This window comes from Lagopus leucura, unplaced genomic scaffold, assembly GCF_019238085.1.
Source record: "Lagopus leucura isolate 7727_CA_CO unplaced genomic scaffold, USGS_WTPT01 Super-Scaffold_100016, whole genome shotgun sequence".
NCBI classification, from domain to species: domain Eukaryota; kingdom Metazoa; phylum Chordata; class Aves; order Galliformes; family Phasianidae; genus Lagopus; species Lagopus leucura.
In genome coordinates, this window is record NW_024962270.1 from 698,575 (window position 1) to 711,199 (window position 12,625).

Genomic DNA, 12,625 nt, shown 5'->3' on the forward strand with positions numbered 1-12,625 from the left:
TTTTGACAGACTTGTAAGGGGTGTTTCAGATACTACTGCTGTGGGGGTGGAAAAGGCCTGACGTGTATTGGAGTGAATGTCTTGTGTTAGGTCTGAATTATGATACGTTGAGGGGCATAATGATGTCTGAAAGAATGCAGAGGGGGTACCAGCAAAGGGAGCGTGAGGCCTTTGGCTGGCGCCCTGCTGGGCTGTGGGTGGGAGATGGCTGCAGCAGCAGACGTTGTGGCCAGGTAGAGCTGACTGCAGCCTGAGCAGCATGTTGAGGTGTCTCACAGCTCACAGAGGTGTTACAGAAGGGAGATCCATTTTGCACGGCATCAGGGTGCAGAGCTGCACCTGCTGGTGCTGCAGGTATCTCTGTGGGGAGCGGCACTGCTGATTGCACCTTGCCAGGTCCAGAAGAAGGGTACCAGGCTGTGGGACGCTCTGTGCTCTCCTTGCCCTGTGGGGTGCAGGCAGGGACAGTAGCTGTGTGTATATGGGGCAGGGATGCGTGTGGTGTAGTGACAGCTGTGCTGCACTGGGATGGGGACAAGCATCCCTGCTGGCTGATGGCTTTAGCTGGATCTTGGAGATGGGGGAGGCCTCATTTCTGTGCCCTGATGTGGGAGCTCAGGGGCCAGGCCTGCTATTCCTTTCCCTCCAGGCTGAGGGGCTCTCTCTTTCCCCATAGGGCTGTCTCCTTGCCCGGAGCCAACAGAGCTCCTTCTGGGCTCTGGCTGAGACACTGGGTGGGAGCCGCAGCCATCCGCATCTCCAGCAGTCTCATGTGAGCAGTGTGCCTTTAAGACTAGCAGGAGAGCAATAGTATCCCCCTCCCTCCTGTTAATTGTAGCATGTTTTTCAGCCATGCTTTCCAGTCACATTCGCAGCTTGTGAGAGGGAGGGAGCAGCACTGAAGCTCCGTGGCTGAGCGCTGTTTGTGCCGGCAGGACAGTGTGTGTGCTTGCCCACGCCGTGGGTGCCTGCGGCTGATGGACAACAGAGCTGTGTGCTGGGGGCAGGAGCCCTGTGTGTCCCAGTGTCAGTGATACCACCGTGTCCTTTACCTCCTCACCTTGTCTTTGTGGCTGTGGCCTCTGACGTGCTGGCCCCTCTGGGAGCTGTGTGTTCTGCTGGGGCGATGCAGTGGGAGCTGTGCGGTGCCTGCCAGGGGATGCTTTGGGCTTCCGTGGGATTGCTTGGTTCCCAAAGTGACTGCAACTAACTCCAGGTTGGGACTGCTTCTCGGAGGATGTCCTGGGCATCTCCGCTTGTTTCCTTCCAGCCTCGCTACGGAGTACTTGGAGTATTTCATTTGTCCCTGCCAGTGGAGGACAGAGTCACAGGCCTCCAGAGGGTTAAGAGCATCTGCCTTTACGCCAAGTGTTCGAGCAGGAAATAATCTGCAGAGATACATGTGCAGCAATTCAACTGCTGTTGCTCTCCCAGGCTGCTGCTGCTGCTCGGTGTGTGTCAGGAGCCGCGCTGCTTGCAGAAGATGCTTTCTTGGTGTGTCCGAAGTGCTGGGCTTGGCAGCAGAGCCCCTGCTCTTATGTCTGGGGTGAATGTCTCCATCCACGAGGAATTATGTTGACCTGCAGGCTCTGCTGGCTCAGTGAGGTAGGTGCTGCTCCCTGTGCAATGCGCCGTGAGCTTTGTCTGCGGGGTATAGTTCTCTCCTCGTCCTGGGCTATGCTGTCAAAATGCATTTCAGTGGGAAACAGCTTCAGTTTGCAGCCTAAAGCTGGACAGAAATACGTGTCTGTGTTTTTCGTGCTTGGAGCAGGAAGGAGGGCATAGGGTATCCTTAGGGATACCTTTTATGCCTGGCAATAAAGTTGTTGCGCTTAATTGGAACAAACTTGCTTTGGTCTGTGAAATGCACCTGGGAGCTCTGCTTCACACTGACGTGACCTTTGGAAGGGACTGGCTGCAGCACGAGGGGTTATGCTTCGGTTCAGATGCCAGGCATACAGTGTGCTCTACAGGTCCTTGAATTCTGCTCCCGTGGACGTGGGGAGGACAGTGGACATCCACATGCAGACAAAGTGCTGCTGGCAGGGGAGATGGTTTTTTCTGGAGGAGTGAGATTACACTAACAGGGAAAGAGAGGTGCTCTGCACTGTGGGAGAGGGGATGTGAAGGTTCTAAGGGATGACTTTGGTATTTGGAAGCAGAAAAAGAAATGCATTTTAGGAGTTGCCTGAGTCTGTGTGCTTTGCTTTCCCAGTTCTGTGTAGAGGAGCTCTATTCATCTCTGCTAACTGCTTTACTACCTGCAACGTTTAGTTGAAGCTATTTTTTAATGATATTATAATTTTTGCACTGATAGCTAGGGAGGAAAAACTGCTATTGCCAACAGATTTCAACATCAGGTTTTCTCAGGCTTGCTAAGGATGGAGAAGTCTCTCTCAAGACCAGCAGCAGCCTAGGCTGTGCCTTTCTCACCATCAGACCATACATTTTGGCTTCTCTGAGACCTCCAGTGGGTGCTTTGCTCTGTAAAGACTGAGCTGAAAGTTCTCATACATTTTCTCCTGGACAAAGCAGAGTGGTGTGCACTGGGTACTGATTTGGTACCAGTGGTCATGGCTAACTTGTATGTGTGTGTGTTTGCATGTTGGCTTCTGAGCAAGCCATCACGGATCCTGCCAATGAGACCTGACCATGTGGAATGGGGTGGGCACTGCCCGGGTTATGTGCTTGTGTCACATGGTGAGAGGCTTGTGCGCATTTCTGGCATTGCAGGTCTATGGAAATAGCACGGCCAACGGTGCCATTGCTGTGAAACTGTTCCAGAAGTGTTTCTGTGGCATTGTAGAAGAACAGATTTTGTTATAACTGCACTCTTTGCAGGGGGGGGAAAGAGCAGAGTTGTCATGTTCACTGTAAACATTTTAGTCACTCTTGTTGTCTTTAGTCAGGGCTTCCTGACTGCGTTGTGTTGCCACCTGAGCTGACAGCTCAGAGCATTTGTTGTTGCTTCCTGAACTTCCCAAGACTGTTGTGCCATGCTTGAGTCATCTCTGACCTATCTCACAGGGAAGGCTCAGGAAAATCTCTCCTTCTTACCAGCAAATTGGGGCCAAACGCAGGAAAGAATACGCTCATTTTGCAAGAGGATGACACTCGTGGAGCCTCCTTTGGGATCTGATAGGAAAGACCTCTGCTGCTCTGCAGGACCTCTGTGTTGGTGATAGAGCAGCAGGAGTGGCTTTGCTGCTGCTATGACACCAGAAGCTACAACCCCTGCAGGGAAGGGAGGCTGCAGTGATGCCTGGGGAGCAGCTGCTCCTCTCTGTCCTGCAAAGGAGGGTTCCTTGCTTCCCAAGAATGTGGCAGAGCCGGGCGGCAGCACTCCATAGCAACGCACACATCTCCTGCAAAGGGGAGAAAAATCTCCTGGTTTCACTCAGAGGTGGAAATACAAATCTGTGAACACCCAGTGGAGAATCTTAGCCGTGTGGTTGGTGCTGGTATAAAGCCACCTGAATGGCTTCTCTATAAAAACGCGTTTATGAAACGTGATGAGTGTTAAATAACCAAATTACCTGTGCAGGAAACACTAGAGAAATTACATGGTAGTCATCCTACTTATTGCTATTTGCAGCCAGGCAGAATGGTGATTAGAGCTGGCTGAATTAAAGCAAAATGTTTCTCACAAACGTGCTTTCAAAATTCAGAACCAATTTGGTGCTTGCTGGACAGCAAGCAGTTTTGGCTGTCCTTCTGCCCCTGTTCCAGCAAGTGCATTTTTCATCAAGTACTTCTGCTACAGCAACAAACTGTTGGAGCCTGTTCACATAGGCTGAAGGTAGGAGTGGGGGAATATGTACCTCATAGCTGTACTCTTACCTATTTAGGGAAGGAAAATGCGACGTTTGACCTCCTGATTATTTCTAAATTGTGTTTTTGAACAGGAGCTTGCATTAGACTCCTAATTATATGGATGTCAAGAGCTGTTTGCTGAAGTTAATTATGGTGATTTTTTAAAATTGAATTTATTAAATGAGGGTTGATCAACACTGTGTGTCAGGTGTGCTGTACTGTGATACATCCCCTGGTCCATAAGTCACAAAAGTGTGTGGCTCGAAGACCAAGGGCAGGATGCTCAGCATGGCCCATGTGTGAGAGGCCCATTGCCATCACTCCAATGTACAATGGTGGAGTTGAATGTTCATTTGGGTCCAGCAGTGGCCTGGAATCAGCCAGCCTGGGATCCCTGTGAGGTTTGCTTCTGAAGCAAAGGCCTGGCCTCATCCTGTGCTGCACTGCGAAGGCTTGCCAGTAGCATCTGCTCATCGGTCACAGGCGGCGTGTAGCATGATCACAGATTAGTGCAGTGGGAAAACGATGAATTTTCAGGAACTGCTTGGTGGGGGGCGATTTTCCTGGCTTCTGCGGGGGGATAAACGAAGCTCAGTAATTAGGTGCCTGCAGTCTTCCAGCAGCCATTTCATTTTTACGTTTTGGATGCTGCCTGGAAACCAGCTACAGGTGGTCAAAGCGTGTGGGCCAGCACCTGTTGAGTCAAAGGTAAAAATGCTGTTTTGATAGTGACTGGAGTCTTTAAGAGATTGTGCTGCTGCAGTTGAAGTCTCTGGCTTTGAACCACTTATAAAACGTGTTCACAGTAGGTGGTGGCATCAGCCTCCTCGTAGTGAATGCAGATATTTATATTATGCAAAAGGCTTTCTTGTTTTGCTGCATTCGGATGATGACTGGAGATACCATTCCTCTTAGATAAAAAAAAAAAGAAATTGAGTCCGAATTTAGAGGTGAATTCGAAGAGCAATTTCTATTTAATATATATAGCAGCAAATAGGAACAAAGCTGCTTAAAGATTACTTTAATGATGAATCATTATGTGGCTCTCACCAGTCTGAAAAGCAATAAAAGTCGAAATGGAGTGCTAGGGTTTAATCGCTTAGAAAATTTGTAGGAAGGGACCTGTATTGTGGAGAGGGTTTTTCACCATATCAAAGTAAAAATACTTTTGAGATGCAATACTATCAAGTGACTTTTCATCCATAGATGAGAGGCAGCTGCTACCTATCGTGTATTGTTCAGGAAGGTTATTCTCTTTGGCTGTTAGTTACTGTTGAGAATATCTTTAAACTTCTGACTGATTTCCTTCCTCCCCCCTGCTTGCTCCCCATTTTAGGGCAGATGTTGTCCTATTCCTTCTTCCTTTGAACGTTATCGTTGTTGCTGCTAATCCTAAATAAACGCTGTAAATTTTAAAAATCAGATTAATTCGAGCCATCAGCCCAGTGCAAACGCTGTGATAATTGGAGATCATAAAAACGTTTGAGGGACTGTGATTTTACTATAGAGCTGTGATGGCACATGGCCAAAGATCTCGCTACCGTTGTTCAGATGCCATGGGTTGTGCTGTGCACGCTTCTGTGTAATGCAGCAGGAGTAGAAATGATACGTGGCTCAGCTGTCGAGTTGCATTCTCTGTCTATAAGTCAACAAACATTAGAGAAATGACATGAAATACGCCCTCCTCACCATAAATGTTGGATGAATCCTATGGTTTCTGCACAGAATTGGCAGACTAGAGCTGGGAGGTGGTTGCATATCAAAACTTCAGCTCGTTTGTGAGCTGCGTGGCAAAGTTGATCTTCTTCTCATTCTGTCCCAACTTAATTTCTGAGGCGGTGACATCAGGGAAGATCTCAGTGGTCGTTATGGATGTAATTACCCGGCACTGAAAGACAGTAAGGGATTAAACTGATACTGCAAACGTTTATGTTGGGGTTGGTTGTTTAGATTTTTCTTACAGCTGAGGATGAAGGCACTCAGCGGGAGCAATTAACCTTGCTTGTTTTAGAAGTCTGAGGTAAGAGAAGATGGATCACAGCTGGAAATGCCCCATCTGCACCACTTGTGCACTTAGTCTGCCAGTCTGGCTTGGGTTACAGTGGTGGCACTGGTTGGGATGAACATCCCAGCAGCAGCATATTAGGGTTAAGCCCTAATCCAGCCAGTGCTCAGAGTCCACCTGGGCTGTTCCAGGTTCCTTGGACAGGTTTGCTGGAAATAAGGAGCGCCAGGCAGGATCTGAGCCTTCACGTTTCACACTCCTCTATGGAACTTGAGCTGCTTTGGCTGCTATGAGCAAGCGTGGCTGTAGAGTATGTGTTGCTATTGCCTGCTTTGTATGCAGGCACCCCCACTGTGACCTTACAACTTGATGGTAAATGCATGGTTTTTGACAAAAGCTACAAGTTGTCATTCCTCCTCTCCACTCCTAAAGAGCAATTAAAAAAAGATTATTATTAAAAGATTTTCCAGATGCACTCCACATGTAATGGTGGAACTGAAGCAGGGAAATCCGTGGGTTCAGAGGCTGATGCTGTTGATGCACACTTGTGTTGGTGGCCTTTTTGCAGCTCTCCTGCTGCTGCCTTGCTCCTCAAAGCTCCCCAACCTTGTCCACCTACTCCATTGTATGTAGACAGTTGCTATTGCAGAGGAAACAATGGTAGCATGAGATCTGTCCCATGAAATATTATATATTGAGGTTTATCCAGTAGGCTTGTAACAGCCAGAATGTGGAATTAGAAGTGGGTTTCTTTTTTTGCCTGCTAAGCAACATTCATGCAACATTTAACCATGAATGCTCAACTATGTTCTTTTTCAGCATAACTTTTGGGAAGCTCTGGGCAGATGTGTATTTTATAATAGCCATTGCTTACAAAGGATGAAAAAATTACAGAAGCATATTAATTATCTACAGTTTAATGTATATAGTGGTTTGCAAACAGCTACTGTGGACATTGTTATCTGAAAGACTGCAATTTTAATGGTTCTAAAGGGGACAATTGTAGATCTATTGAAAACTCTTACAGTTATGGTTTAATTTTAATACGGGTCCTATTTGGAAAAGCCTGTATTTTTTTTATTTTATGGTACCCAGTTTTATGTGCTTGGCTTATGGCAGTAAAACCGTAGTTGAAAGCTGCAATGAATGCAGATATGTCTGCATCAAAGAGGACTCTTGCCTTAATAACCTACCCATTTTAATTGCTGCTTTCTCTGTTTCTAAAATCACATGCAAATATAAAACCCAGTGTAAGCCCATAACTCTGAACTGTGCCACAGAATATGGCAAATGCTCTGTGATTGCCTAGATTTTTCAGAAGACCAAAGCGATTGTTAGGATCATGTAGTTTGACCAACTGGTGACACAGGGTATAGAAAATGTTATCCAGCAATTTCTTCTTGCCTTTCAGAAGCATATTCAGCCTTGATTAAAGAGTGCAGATCACTGGGACTCAAATGTGTCCTGAGGGTAGTTGCTTTGGTGAGTAATTATTTCTAGTGCTTTAAAAAATTAAAATCTCCAATTGGAATTTATTTCCTTCCTCCATATGTTAAATCTTCTTCTGCCTTTTTCTCCTTAATTAAGGAGGCTGCTGCTAATAAAAATCATTTCACGTGCTGTGGGAAAACGTTGCTCAGCCTTCTTTTTTGCTTAAATGATTTTGTTTAAACTCTTTGCATGCAGTCTGTTTTCAGACACTTAAATCATGTTACATTTCCCTCCCCCTTTTTTTTCTTCTTTTTTTCTGGGGCATCTTTGAGCTGTGGGTCTCAGAGGTTTGCATTCTGGGACAGCAGAACTCTGCTAACGTTCTCGTTGACTCCATACGCAGAAACAGCATCACCTTTCTAATCTGGGACAAAATTGGCTCTCTTCAAACATCCAAGGGCGTCATTAGCTCCTGCAGCTACTGACCTTAGGACACCATGTGCTATTTATCTGTCATTACTCCTATATATGTGCTTAAGTCTGTGATTTCAAACACGCAATTCCCTGCAAGTGGGATAAGTCATCCAGCACAGCATTCCTTGATTCTAGATGAGCAGTCTTGTCTTTTGCTGTGTTAAAATGCCCGATCTTTAGCAGAAAAGGACTAAGTTGTTTGTCTGCAGTCATTCAAGTCTGACCCTATTTACCCTTAAGCAGGTAGTGAGCTGCAATGGGCTGCAAAACATTTCTCTGTAGGCCCAGTTAAAGGCACTTCCATTCACTGATTGTTCCTCATTAAAACCACATCTTGCTGATTATCAGTGATTTTTAGTGTTCCGTTGTAATTTCATGTAATGATATTATTACAGTACTTGGTGTGTCACCAAGCTGTTAGCAAAATACAAGTTGCAATGTGAGCACAGCTGCTATATTTATTCCCACAACCTGCTCTATTAAATGCATTAAAAATCATGTCAGGATTATCTAGCAGGGCTGACGGGCTTCCCATGGTGTGCAGACACAGAGCGCCCTGAGGACGTGACCATCTCTGCTGCTTTCCCCTTCCTGATGCCCATTGGATGATATTCTCCAGGAGAGATTTATCAGACTTCTATTGCTGTTGAGGTCTTCTTAAGAACACCCAAGACAAAGCAAATTACATGTTTTGTTTGAGCACTGTTCTACTTCTCCAGACTTTTCGTTAACTTTGGGTTTCCTGCTGGCGCTTGAGGAATGAGAAGAAAGTAATGAAATTATGAGTTCAGTCATCAAGCCATTCCTTTGTGATTTCAATCTGGGGAGCCTGTAATTGCCAGGATAACTATCCTGTCTGCCTACAACTGCTGGACTCAAGTATTCCCTTGGTGTCTGCCATAAATGCTCCAGTTCAGCTCCTCACTGCTGGCCTCCAGCTCTTTTCTTTAGCTTTGTTATCGTTTCCCTTTGCTCCTCTCCTGAGCTATAAGTACTTCAAGCAGGAAAATGGAATAAAACCTTTCCTTCTCCAGTCGCTGCAAATGATTTGCATGCTGTTTTCTATTTTCTGTACCCTTAGTGCTAGCCCTGCTATTTCTTACTTTTTCAGCACCCCTTATCTTTGTATCTCAGTATGACTCCACCTGAACTATTTTTTTTTTTAACCACCCTTTTTGTCATCCTTTTATTTATCCCTTTTTCCCCTTGTATGGTCCATTTATTTCTTTGACATAACAATTACTGACAGCCTGGTATCCTGTCTCCAACAGTGGCAAACAGCAGATGCTTAGAGAAGAATACAAGAAACAGGGTGAGAATATAATAACCCTAATATATCCTGCCAGCAGCGATCAGCATCACGTATGCCTGACTGTGTTGTGAATGTGTTTATGCACAGCCCAGTGGGGGTTATAATGCCTAAAACCATGTGGGTGAGGAAAGGATAATTTTACAAGGTGGCAAATTTTCTCACGTAGCTGCTGCCCTCTCCTTGCTTTGCTTTGCTTAGCACTGAAAGCTACGGCAGTGCCACATTCGTTTCTCAGCAGGTCATTTGCAGGGCTCTTTGCATCTGATGGAATAGTCTGCATTTCTTTCCCTTGGAGGTTTTTTGGGGTGGTGAAATCCTTATAACACAGCAGATGTAGCGGGAAGTGGGATATTGAGAGTGGAAAAATCATGGCTGTGTAGGGGAGGGAGAGACACGAGCACGGTTCCACTCTGCTTATGGAGAGATTGCAGGTGTCTGGCATGCTTGCCCCCATGGGCAAGTGAGTGAGCACCACTGAGCCCTGGGGAAACAGGGCCAGGTGTGTGCTGACAGAGGTAGAGAAGATGATGTGTTGGAGGTGCTGCTGCAAATCCATCAGTTGCTGGCTGAATTGTGCTAAAGCAAGAAAAACATGTGGTAACATTACAGGGAAGTCTCTTTAAGGGCGTTTTTCAGGCTAAATGGGAAAAGTGTTTTGTTGTTTTTAAGCTGTTGGATGTTATAATATTTTTTTTTTCTTTTACTCTTTGGTTACCATTGTACTGCTGGGGATGGTGTGCAGTGTAGCCTTATTTCACTGTCATTTTAACAATGTGATATAAGTGTTGACACCACATCATTACTGTATGTCTATACACACACACACACATGCTTTATATGTATTTCTGGCAAATAAACAGAAAGAGGGTAAGTGGTTGTTATACAGTGCAAAGAGTATTAATATCTCTTGCACTCTTCTAGTGCAAGAAAAGCAAACCAACCAATCAAAGCCAACTCCCAAACAGACATTAGACATCTAATTATCACTTGTCCACTTTGACTGTGACCATCAGTACTCCAGCAGCCGACACACCACAGTTAGATTTAACCTCAGCTGGTGGTCAGATTTACTGGTATGAGGATTTTGAGTCGAGTTTTCTTCATCCAGTATATTTTCTTATTGTGGTTGTTGCATTTTTCATTGCTAGCTTGTAGAAGTCCTTGGTTCTTTCTTAGGATAATATATACAAGACTAACAGGAAGTCAGAAGCATTCCTGTTGACATGACAAGCCTTCAGTACCTCTCTTTGCTGTTTGGCTTCACCATGAGAGAGTAAGGGTCATTCTCTCAAAACAGATGAGTCCATAAATCTCTACAGCTCCAACCACTCCAGTGCATACCATGTGGCTGTTGAATAGGATTGGGCAATAATCTTTCTGCCTACGTTTTTCTCTACTCCCAGCAGTGCCTGTGGTGAGTTCTGCCAGGTGATCCTGGCGGTGGCTTTAGGGGATGCTCAGGACAGGTAGGTGAAGACCTCACTGAGCCTTTCCTGGATGGAGGTTTCTGACTTTGTGCCGAGCCGTGCGTGCCATGCTTCAGGATTGTCTATGTAAATTAGCTAATGTGCTTTTCTGCCTGGGATTTAGAATTTCTTTGATGCAGAAGCAAGCCATATCTAGAGACTTGGGGCAAAAATATGCCTGCTGATAGATGCTTTAGGTCTGTATAACTCATCTATAAGTACAGCACATTCTATGTATTTAGCCAGTGACAGTGTTATTTAGGGGTGATACCAAGTAGTCACAAAGTAATAAGGACTGTCTGAGAAGAAAATATGTGCTAAAGCTCTTAGGTGTAATGCTAATTTAAGTAAAATATGTGCTCTATTTGGGCTGTGGAGTATTTCTCTTAGAAATCTTAATAACGTTCAAGCCTTAGATATTTTAACATTAGTGTTCTTCAAAACAAAGATGCTGTGATTAAGAACATCTAGGCTCGTTTTTAGTTTGGATTGATTCATTCTGTTCTTAATGGGTATCTCAGCAGTAGGGACACCTGTGCCTATGTAGTGTATTTAAGTATGGCCCAGTGGTGTATTTCCCTCCTCACCACGATGGAAAGCAGGTGATGTTAATGCAGGTCACGTTTCAAGTCAGGCTGGTGAGCAAGGACATCGGTATTATGCAGATATTACTCTAAGAATTTGTTAATGCTGATACGGTGCATAGAAAAGAAAGTAACTCTCTCTAAGAGCTGAATAAAAGTAAATGTCACAAACAGAAATCTCCCAACTTCGTACTAAATGAAATCATAAATATGCCAAAAGATAATACAAAAACAGTTCAGACTGTGCAGTTATTGCCTCTGCTTTTTATTTTTCTAAAGGTTTCTCCCTGTTTGTGTGAACATTAGGTTGTAAAACCCCTCGCTAGAATGTCAACCTCGTGCTACCTGCCAATGTAGTTGGATTAGAGTGGAGTAACCATTTGCTGTGGACCAAGGTGGTTCTTGTCATGATGCAAAACCAAATCTTAGTTCCTTCAAGAGCTCCTTTATATATTTCAAAAGATAAAGCACATTTTTTTTCTAGTGTTTTAACTATTGGAATGTGAATGAGAGCAAAGCTGGATAGCAATGGTGAAAGGTTGCTTTCTTTATCGTCAGCATTAGTCCATGCGAATGCTGGATGAAGTCCTCTCTGCAGCCTGGAAGCAGTATTTTTTTCCAAGGTGAGGTGAAACGTTTTAGTCTGTGCTGAGCCCTGAAAGAAATAGACACCATTAACCAGAGATTTAAACTTTGTCCCTGGCTGCTGCTGGCTGTCATTTTTATGATGATTCTCTTTTAACTTCTCTGACTCCTGTTGTATAGTTGGCGTTGATTTAGTCTGCCCAAAATAGGCTGGAGACACCTGCCTCATCTAGGGCTTCCAATTAATTTTCCCAGGTATTGCTGTGTGTAAGGGTACCATTTTTCCCTGTCTCTTTCAGCTGTGTCATGGCAAATGAAGTCCCACCCAGGAGAATGAATTTCCTTCTGCCCTACTGAGGCAGTAAGCTCTGTATATACTATGGCATCTCTTCCATTGCTTTTTAATCTGCTTGGGCTTGCAACTCCCTTCTCTTCTCTCTCTACCTCTCAGGAAATACTATTTTGAAGGATAGAGATTTTTAAAAAGTGTATCTTAGGGGGTGTGAAATACCTTGCCATGTAAAAGTGCGTGGGAGATGTTCTATGGTTGAACCATGTAACGAGACATCTGGGCAGGGGCAAACAGACCGAGCAGGTTCTTGTTTCATAACTGCAATCACACATCTTGCATATTTTTCCCCCCTTTTTTAAAATCAGACTTTTTTTTTACTCTATCCAAACCACCAGCTATTGTCTCTACAACGGGCAGCTCAGCATCACCACTCCTTAAATGGATATAAAGAGCTGAAGCTCATGAATTCTTAAAAGTTTGAAATGCAGGTGTATTTACTTTTTATTGTTTGAGTCCAAAGCTCAGGATACTGAGCTTTGCAAAATGATGCAGAGCAAAAACTGAGTGTGCTAATCTCAGAGTTCTTCACTGCTTTTGCAACACTGATGTACTGGAAGGGGAAAAGATTTTCTTGCATGCTGTGTTGCTGAGGATGCTATGCTG

General features: G+C 44.8%; 1 protein-coding gene across 2 annotated transcripts in view; it reads left to right on the forward strand.

The window, feature by feature from the left end:
* The first annotated feature begins 881 nt into the window (after window positions 1-881).
* Window positions 882-12,625, forward strand: part of HTR2C (5-hydroxytryptamine receptor 2C) — a 193,651-nt gene continuing 181,907 nt past the window's right edge. For both annotated transcript variants that reach the window (XM_042876871.1, XM_042876876.1), the window contains exon 1: window positions 882-1,605. The gene's annotated coding sequence lies outside the window, so the exon portion shown is untranslated. The remainder of the gene's footprint in view (window positions 1,606-12,625) is intronic.